The sequence below is a fragment of the Hydra vulgaris genome, chromosome 13 (genome assembly GCF_038396675.1).
Source record: "Hydra vulgaris chromosome 13, alternate assembly HydraT2T_AEP".
In the NCBI taxonomy this organism is placed as follows: domain Eukaryota; kingdom Metazoa; phylum Cnidaria; class Hydrozoa; order Anthoathecata; family Hydridae; genus Hydra; species Hydra vulgaris.
Window position 1 is genome coordinate 20,113,161 of NC_088932.1, and position 10,253 is coordinate 20,123,413.

Here is a 10,253-nt window from a genome sequence, read left to right on the forward strand (position 1 = left end):
AACTAAATTCATGTTAACGTCGATGAGCGAAAGTGATCTAAAGGCTCCAAAATGGTATTCTTTGTATTCACAATTAGGGGTAGTTAAAAGGATAAGAAAATTATATAAAAAAGAGAAAAATTCTTCAAATATTAAAAAAACCTGAAGCGAAAAAATATATAACATCTAAAGCTTTTGTTTGGACATAATACGCCTATATAATCATGCCAATTTCAAATAAATAAATTCGAATAATTTGTAAATCGCCTTAACTTCACCGAGTATTTAAATAAAAGTAGCATTATATTTGACGGAAATTAGCGAGCCAACCAATTTTTCAATAAAAGGTTATTAAAATTTCGGAAACTTTAATTGAACTTTCATTTAAAAGCTATCGATTTAAAATAAGTTTTTTACTATTTGAATTTATCTTATGATAAAAATTGTAATATAAAATATGATGAACAATAATACGATTACCTATGTAAGAGAGTTAAAAAATTTTTTTAACTATTTTAAAATTTTTAGTTTTAAAATACTAAGTATTTTAAATCTGAAATATTCGAAATCTTTCCATATAATTAGGGTTGTCAAACGTCTGGATTTTACAAAACTTACAATTTTACGGATTTTACAAACCTGTAATAATTTTTTTTAGTGTTTTCCTTCTTAAAAGCCGTAAAATTCTGGCATTCCTAAGTATAATGTATAGTTTTTTTTATCGACTGTCGTTAAAAAGTTGTTTTAGCAAGTTATAAAGTTGCTAGAGGATCATGGAAATCGTCAAAAATGTTTTGTTAAAAATTAAATACTATTTAGCATTTTTTTTACATTTATAATTTAAAAATGAAAATAAAAATAAAAGAAGACAATATATGTAACTAATCGTTTAAACCTTTTAAAACTGTATTTAAAAGTGATTTACACAATTAAAATAGATCAAAGTTTCAATAAATAAATTTATTAATTCATTCATTAGAACAATTGTCTTTTGTTCTAGTTTTCTCTCAACAATTTTAAACAAAGGAGAGAAGCAATTTAAAAATGAAAACTGACGAAAATTGCTCAAAATGAAACAAGTTAAATAATTATAATTAAACATTTATAAAATATAAAAATATTCCTGAAAAATAAAACAGAAAAATATTCCCATGAATAACCCAGCAAAAATCGAAAATTTTTATTGAAACTTAATTGTATCTAAAAAATTGTATCTTCTTTTTTAAATGTCAGAATGTAATGACCTTTTTTTTTTTTTAGCCGCACCTAAATTCCCAATTTCGCTAAAATGCTGTATGAATTTTTTTTCTGGCTAACACCCTGTGTGTATATATATATATATATATATATATATATATATATATATATATATATATATATATATATATATATATATATATATATATATATATATATATATATATATATACATATATATATATATATATATATATATAAATATATATATATATATATAAATATATATATATATATATATATATATATATATATATATATATATATATATATATATATAAATATATATATATATATATATATATATATATATATATATATATATATATATATATATATATATATATATATATATATATATATATATATATATATATAGTGTGTGCAGCAAGTAGTGAAACTTTAAAAAAAAAATTTACAGCGAGTAGTCGAACTTGCAAAAAAAATTTACAACGAGTAGTGGAGCTTGCAAAAAAAACTTACAGCGAGTAGTGGAACTTGCAAAAAAAATGTATAGTGAGTAGTGAAACTTGCAAAAAATATTTACAGCAAGTAGTGGAACTTGCACAAAAAAAATTACAGCGATTAGTGGAACTTGCAAAAATATAAAGCGAGTAGTGGAACTTGCAATTTTTTTGATAGACGGGTCTAGCTTACATTTACGTCGTGTCTATTGTTAACAATGATTATTATATAGTTTCATTAATGGAATTTAATATCTTAATCATCAACTAAAAGCCAAGATGTAAACTAATTAAAATAATATTATAAAACATTTTTTGTTTTTAAAATTTTTTTCAGGTCAGAGGGGGAACCATCTATAACTATCACTAAGCACTATGTGATGTATTTTGAATTTTGGTAAAAGATGTTTTTATATTAAAGTTTAGTATTTTAATTACATTTAAAAATCATTTTAATTCTCATTAAAAATATAATTTTTTTTTAGGTTGTAAGAGAGGGGGGGGGGGCAATGACATGTCCCCTTCCCCATCTATACCCCTTGAAAGGGTGCGCTGCTAGTGATGTTGTAAAGTAGTAAAATATAATTTTTGATTTGACACTAGATTTTTTTTAAATTATAAAGATAAATATTTATAAAAAAAAAAAAGAGTCATTCTTATATATTATATATTACATAATAGGGTGTTTGAAACCATCACCCTTACATCCACCCAAAGACAATGATAAAACTTCTATATTTGACTGTAGGCTGATAGCTAATTACAAAATATCTTGTATATAAAAATTTACATTTTCATTAAAAAAACAATACTTTTTTATAAATATTATTAGTCTTTATTGCCGGTATGGATGGTGTTTTTGTGCCCCTTCTTGCCCCCGGATGCGCCCGTAATCTAGAAACCTTTATAAACTTATAGATAACTCTTGTATCTATCTTTTGATACCAAGATATAAATTTTTGGATAAGAATTGATTAAGTTATAATAGTTTTAGTTAATAAAAACTTTATTTTGACTACAGTTTCTTCAACAAATCCTAATATCAAAAAATCGGTACTTAAAACGTCATAACTTTTTGTAGGGTGGTTTGATTTTGAAAACTTTTTTACTTTTGGAATATTGAAATAAAGCTCTTTTTAATGATATATAACAACCTAGAATTTGATGAATTTAAAAATTTCATGTAACATACCTAATAAAATAACAACTTTTTTTTTAAAATAATTGTTTTTTTATAAAATATTTGTTATTTTTGAAATTTTTATAAAATTTTGCTTCTTTTGAGACCCAACATGACATAATTTTGAAAAACTTTTTTTATATAATATTAGGGCCCAATTAAAATATTAAAGGTCTTGGGGCACCTCAATATAATTTCCTAGAGCATTGATATTTTTCCAGAGTATTTCTGAAATGAATAGACAACTTTTGCACACCCAGGCTAAATGAATTGTAAAACAAAACTAAAATTCACTGCACCCTATTGTAGATTACAAGCATAATTTCTTTAATGTGTTTAAAGTAAAGTCTAACTTTACACAAGGCATAGTAATTGATTTCTACTAGTATAATCCAATAACTATGCCATATTCTACATTATGCTATTTTAGTATACAAATATATTTACAAAATACAAATACTATAAAAGTATACTGAAATATTGCTGCCTAACCTATTCCATGATTCACTTGTATGACATAAACTTCGCCTGCCTAAGGATTATCGAGAGCAGTCGGTCTATCTTCATTATTGCTCTTGGCGATAAGATTTCCAATGAAATCTATCATAAGATGATTTAAACAACTTGTCAAAACTGGAGTAGTCATTTCTTTTAAAAAAAATTTAACAATATGTTTGCTAAGGTTGAATTCGTTTGCAGAAATCTAACTATTAAAAGTGCCGTGTTACTTAAATGATCCGCCCCGCTTATCCGCCCAGTTGATCCGCCCCGCTGAAATAATATACTAGTTTTAATAATATACTAGTTTTAGTACTATACTACATATTATATATAGTACAACTATATATAGTATATATATATATATATATATATATATATATATATATATATATATATATATATATATATATATATATATATATATATATATATATATATATATATATATATATATATATATATATATATATACAAATATATATTTTTTGTTGTATTTATTAATTTTTTTTTTTTATAGTTTTTATATTTGTTTTATTAATTTTTATTTATTTTAGTTTTATCATATTATAATAACTTTATATTGCAGTTTTAAAATAATTTAAAAATAAGTTACTATTTAGTATACAAGTACCCCTTAAAATGTCACAATGCAATTTAGACATTATTAAAAAGTCACGTAAATATTTATATATTATATACATCACTATATATCATATATTATATATATCACTTTAGTATATGTATATTAGGCTTGAACAGATAAAAATACTTTGTTATACATACTTTTAATTTTATAATTATTATATTATATGTAGTTATAGAATTAAAATTATTTATTTGTGAATTTAATATGTCGTTATGCCAATATACAGCCAATATAATAGAGCAGGAATTAGCTTGTGGATTTGTTAGCAAAACTATAACAGGAATCAGCTTATGGATTTGTTCAGCTGGGCTACAAAAAATTCAAAAAAAAACTGCTTTAAACACTAAAGAATAATCAACTTATATAGCAAACATTTATTTTGTAATAGGGAACATTTATTTTCTAAAAGCTACCAATTCGGCATTAAGTTGCTGAATAAATAAATAAATGAATAAAAAATTTGAATTGTAAGACTGAGTTTTCTTATAAATTAATGTACGATAACTCAAAATTCAGTTGCATAATCCACTAAGATATGAATAAAATGAAATTCTTGCCACATGGTGGTTTAGTATTTCCACAACGTCCAAGAAAAGCAATTTCAAATTTCAACATTAAAGTGGTGATTTATATCAGTTTTCCTTTTCCTAGGTGAGATGCTTTTATCACTACTAAGGAGCCACGCTGAGACTCCTTCGCCAAATAAATTTGTTATGGGTACACGATAATGATTACATTATTTGGAAATATACTTTTTTTTTTCTTTAAATATTTTAGTGTGCATTGGACAAAAATGATAGCTAATGTAATTAAACATTTTCTAGATCAGCTATTCAAAGCTGCTTGGTGGGCAGTCACCTTTGCACCTAGTAAGCTAATGTATATATATTAATATATGTAAGTTAATGCAAAAAAGTGTAACAAATTTCAATAATTTTTAAAGTATGTTTCGTTGTCAATAAAACCTTGAAACTGATTAACCAGCTTCAGGGTTTGTAGGAAAATTATTTAATAACTGATAATAATATTTATTAAAGATTTGACACATTATTTTTTAACTACATTTGGAACTTTCTTTATTCGCAATAAAAACCTGTGATTAGTAACGTGCTAAAATATTTTTTATATTTATTTTAGTAATTATTTTCTATTTTAGTTTTATAATAATTTAAAAACAAATTACTCTATGGCATGGAGGCACAATAGCAATTAAAGATATCAGACATGTTTTTATTTTAAAAACTTGTAGTTAAACAATGTTTAATAGTTAAATCTTTTTTTAACTAATCAGTACATTGGTATGGCACCAAATATGTTTCAAGAAAACAAAATATGTTTCTATTAAGCAGCTTAAAAAATAATTATTTAGTACTACTTTACTACTATTTAGTGCACTCTACTAATTAGTCGAGTGTCAAAATTGGAAAGTACTAACTAGTTGAGTGTCAAAATTGGAAAGTAAAGACATTGAAAACTTTTCTCAAATTGATAAACTCACTTTAAAACTCGCATCACACTCAACAGTTTAAAACTGAAAATGTTTTATTAACAACAAAAGGTAAAATTAAAAAAGAAAAACTAAATAAGCCGCGTTACAGATTCAAATTAATTTTTCAATAATAAGAAGTACGATAAATTGACAGAAGAAATAAAATTAATTTACACAAGATTTTATAGATTTACATATGAAAGAAGGTAGGTGAACGCGATAAAGGTATTACTGTTTTTCGTGATGGAAAACAAAGTGAAAAGATTGTTTGATCAAACTTCACCACATAAGGCGAACGGAGTTAAGTCTTTTCCTAATAATAAAAATTTTCAATATTTTTTTTAAATAAAATAAAAATGTACTCTAATAAAACTTGCCAAAAATCAAAAATCAAAATTTTTTTTTATTTTTTCCATTCAGAATGTTTTTTTACTGTTTTATACTTTTCTTATTATTTTTTTAAAATTTTTTTAGTTAATCTTGTTTGTTTAATTTAATTTTTATTTATTTTCACATATTTTTATTGTTTATTTATATTTCAGCGCAGCAGAGTGTAAATACATAGACTGATTAGGGAGAGCATGCAGGGAGTGTACAAACATCTACTGATGGTGTGGGCTGGTGTAGGGTTAGAGATAGATGCAGTAAAGTATATATTGACTGATTACGGAAAGCAAGAAAGCAGTGTATATACATCCACTGTGGGTTTTGGTAGGGGCAGTAGTCTATTAAGTTAAATAAAATAAATTAAATTTTTAAGTTATTTTCTGGTCTTTTATTTGAACTTAAAATAAAAATGCCTAATGTGTAACTTTTATAGGAAAATTTAAAGTCGACCAACAGAGTAAATATATTTATGTATACATGTATTATTTTTTTAACTAGTAATAATATTTTAATTTATCTTTGGCACGGTTAGCACACAGAATATTGGTTGTTGTTTTTTCTTCATTCCTATTCAAATTGCATTTTATTTATCTTTTAATGTAGATGAGTTTCCAGTGTTTAAACCAAGTTTCACTCAACTTTGGTCAATTTAGATTTTAAATTAGATTTAGAGTTTGAACATTGTTTTCTTGGGCGTTGCAGAAATACTATAGCACCCTGTTGAAAGAATTTCAATTACCTAATATCTTGTTGGAGTATGCAACTAGATTCTGAGTTGAATTTTCAGAACACAGTATTTATTAGTGACCTAATTTGACAATACTTTGTTATAAATACTTTCAGTTCTATACCTAATATATTAAATATAGTTCGGGTTAGGTGAAGGTTTCTGCAGCAAAATGAGCCTAAAGGTAAACTATGACATAAAATCCTGACTCAAGTGTTGTGTGCTTATGTGGTAACGATTACATTATTTGCAAATTGCTTTATTTTTCTCTCAAAATTTTTGTGAGCATTTTAAAATGACATTTAATGTAGTCAAAACTTTGTAGGTTAGTCGTTTAAAGCAACTTGGTGGGCAGCTTTGTAGGTCAGCTAATTAAAGCAACTTGGTGGGTAGTCACCTTTGCACCTAGTGAGTTAATATATATAACATGTGCAAATATAAGAAGATGGAAAACAAAGGAAACAAATTGTTTAATCAGAATTTATCATTAGGTGATTCCAGGCATGCTTTTGGCATTACCAGTATCTGTAATGACGGTGATAGTTGTTATATTCAAAAAATATATATATATAAACAAAGTTTTAATACACTGTTTTCATATGAAAACAGTGTATCACATTTTACTTACACGATATATATCGTATTACAGTTTACTTACACGATATATTTCGTGTAAGCAAACTGGCTTTACGTGGTGAAAACTCTTTCCCTTCCTTTTCATAGTGGAATTCTTAGTTCTCTAGTATAGATTCGTATTACACTTTTTTGTATATTTCAATTTATTTCATCTTTTTAATATTTGGGTGAGTGCGTTTAATTAATTTTGCATATAGAAATAATAAGTACTTAATAATATTTTTGAGAACTGCAACCCCTCACCACATTTCTAATCTTCCGTTCCACAAACGCGCTCACCTAAAAAAATTATGCTGACGCCAATAGTTTAGAGCTTTTAGTTTTTTGAAACAAATTAGACGTCACGTTTATTTCACGTTTTCAAAATTATTTATGCAGTATATCTCATAATAAAAAATTGAAATTTAAAAGCTTTTGTTTAACCAAATATAAACTTAAATATTTGCTATAAATATTAATATAGTTTTTTCTTTAAACAAGATGGTGTCAAGCGAGGAGTCATGCAAGACGATTCAGCCGGTAAATTATAAAATCTCAATGTCAATTAAACATTTAATAGGTAAATATAAGATCTATGACACTTTATACATTAAATTTTTCAGCTTTCAAAATTTCCTTAAGTTTAAAATCAAATTATTTTTTTAAAGGAGAGTATAATGTTTTTGAAAAATCAAAAATGTCTTCATTTTGTCGGAACAAAGTACTGCCAGCTAATAGAGTATTTTTACAAACGAGTACTGATGATGAAAGTAATACAGAAAACTCTATTATAGAAGAAAACAAATTCGTTGACACTAGTATAAATAATTCTTCATTAAAAAATATATGTTATGGGGCAAAAGAAAAGAAAAAAAAGAAAAAAAGTATTTGGAATTTGATTTGTGGGTATACAGTAAAATGTGAAAAAGAAAAAAATAGCAAACATGAGATTTACAAGTATGAAAAGTCTCACGAGTTTTATAAAAACAATAACATATTTGTAAGTAAAGACAATCTTGATTTTTCGAATATAACCAATCAAATACACAAGAAACCAATATCTGATAATAATCATAAAAATTTGCTTCATTCGAATTCTAAAATTTCAAAAAAAACCGGAATCTTTAAGAAGATTAACTATTTATCAATTTTTAACACGTTGACATCAGTAAATTTTTAATATTTGTTGCTAAGTTTTTGTTGCATTGTACTTATTTATGTAAAATATTTTTGCCACAGTTTGATATATATTTATATATATATATATATATATATATATATATATATATATATATATATATATATATATATATATATATTATATATATATATATATTTATATATATATATATATATATATATATATATATATATATATATATATATATATATATATGTATGTATATATATATATATATATATATATATATATATATATATATATATATATATATATATATATATATATATATATATATATATATATGTATGTATATATATATATATATATATATATATATATATATATATATATATATATATATATATATATATATATATATAAATTATGTTAGTGTATTCTTCAAACAGAGTGCTCAACGTTCTTAAAGAACAGAGCAATAATAAATTAGTAAAAACATTAATCCAATTTTTTTCTTTCTTCTTTACAGTGTTTCTCCATCAGTAGGTTCATCAGGAAGAATCATCCTGATGAACCTACTGATGGAGAAACACTGTGTAGAAGAACGAAAAAATTAGATTAGTGTTTTTACTAATTTGTATATATACATATATATATGTATAAATATATATATATATATATATATATATATATATATATATATATATATATATATATATATATATATATATTCCATTTCTTTTAATTTTAACTTTTATTACTTAGAGTTATTGCTTTTTATTATAAGAACCTTAGCAAGATCAATAAACGGGTTCATCAATTGCGATCTTCAAGACGCATACATCCGTTTGTTTTAAATGAAAGTTTAATAACTTTAAGTAATCAGGTAACTTAGTAAAAGTGATCAAATATTTTTTCAATTGAACAAGTAATTGAAGTTTAATTTCAATAAAAATTTTAAAATTTTAATTGTTTTTATCTTTAGTTTCTGATTGATATAACAGTGTAATACATTATAATATAAACATAATTTTTATGCGGCTAATAAAAAAAGTATATATATACTAAAGATAACTAATTTTATTGATTTTCATAGACTAAAGACTTGCTACAGTGCTCGTGCTTTAACGTTAACGCTCCCCTTAACGCAAGTTGCGAATATCAATCGTGGAGGCAAAAGGTCAGAGAAACTAAGAATACATACGAAAACAGAAGCATAGTGGCCAATGATATTGTTTATATACAGTAACAAGCTAAGAGTAAAATTTGCAACACAAAACAACTTGGTAACAAACAAATTAGACCGTTAGAGTACTTAAATAAGAACTATCAATTAAGGACCAACTTGTTTCGCTTATTTACCAATTTGTAATAAAAGTTAAATTTTAAAATTAATTAAGTTATCATCTAATATGGTTTGGGGCAAGGTGGCTTATAATGCGTTTTCTACTTCTTTATTAATTTTTAGAAAAAACCCCTATCTGTAATACTTTTTATGCGTAAAATAAATTATGCGTATAAAATCAAGTTAACAATATTAAGAACTAATAAAACCCACTGGCAGTGCCGTGTACTCCCAATAACCCAACTAGGGGACCCAGCAAGTTTAGGTGGCCTATTTGCAAATTTAGGGGACCATTTTGCATATGTGAGGATCTTTATGGGTCCCTTATGACAGGTTTTTTTTTTTTTTTTTGTGAGGGGAGGGGGGAGGTCTTGGATCCAGTAGCTATGGTTACTAGGTTCGAAAAAAATTTTTTTTAGGTATTATTAAAAAAAAAAATCCTTCCTTTTGCAAAATGGTTCCCTAAATTATTATATTTATTGGGTTACAGGAAGCCTAGCCACTGCTCTGTCATTTGGTATT

The 10,253-nt window shown here is 24.5% G+C and overlaps 1 long non-coding RNA gene across 1 annotated transcript; it reads left to right on the forward strand.

Moving 5' to 3' along the window:
• The first annotated feature begins 506 nt into the window (after positions 1-506).
• LOC136090096 (uncharacterized) lies at positions 507-10,033 on the forward strand. The gene is made up of 3 exons (XR_010643159.1): positions 507-620; positions 9,152-9,272; positions 9,483-10,033. It is a non-coding gene; the product is annotated as an uncharacterized LOC136090096 (long non-coding RNA).
• The last annotated feature ends 220 nt before the right edge of the window (positions 10,034-10,253 follow it).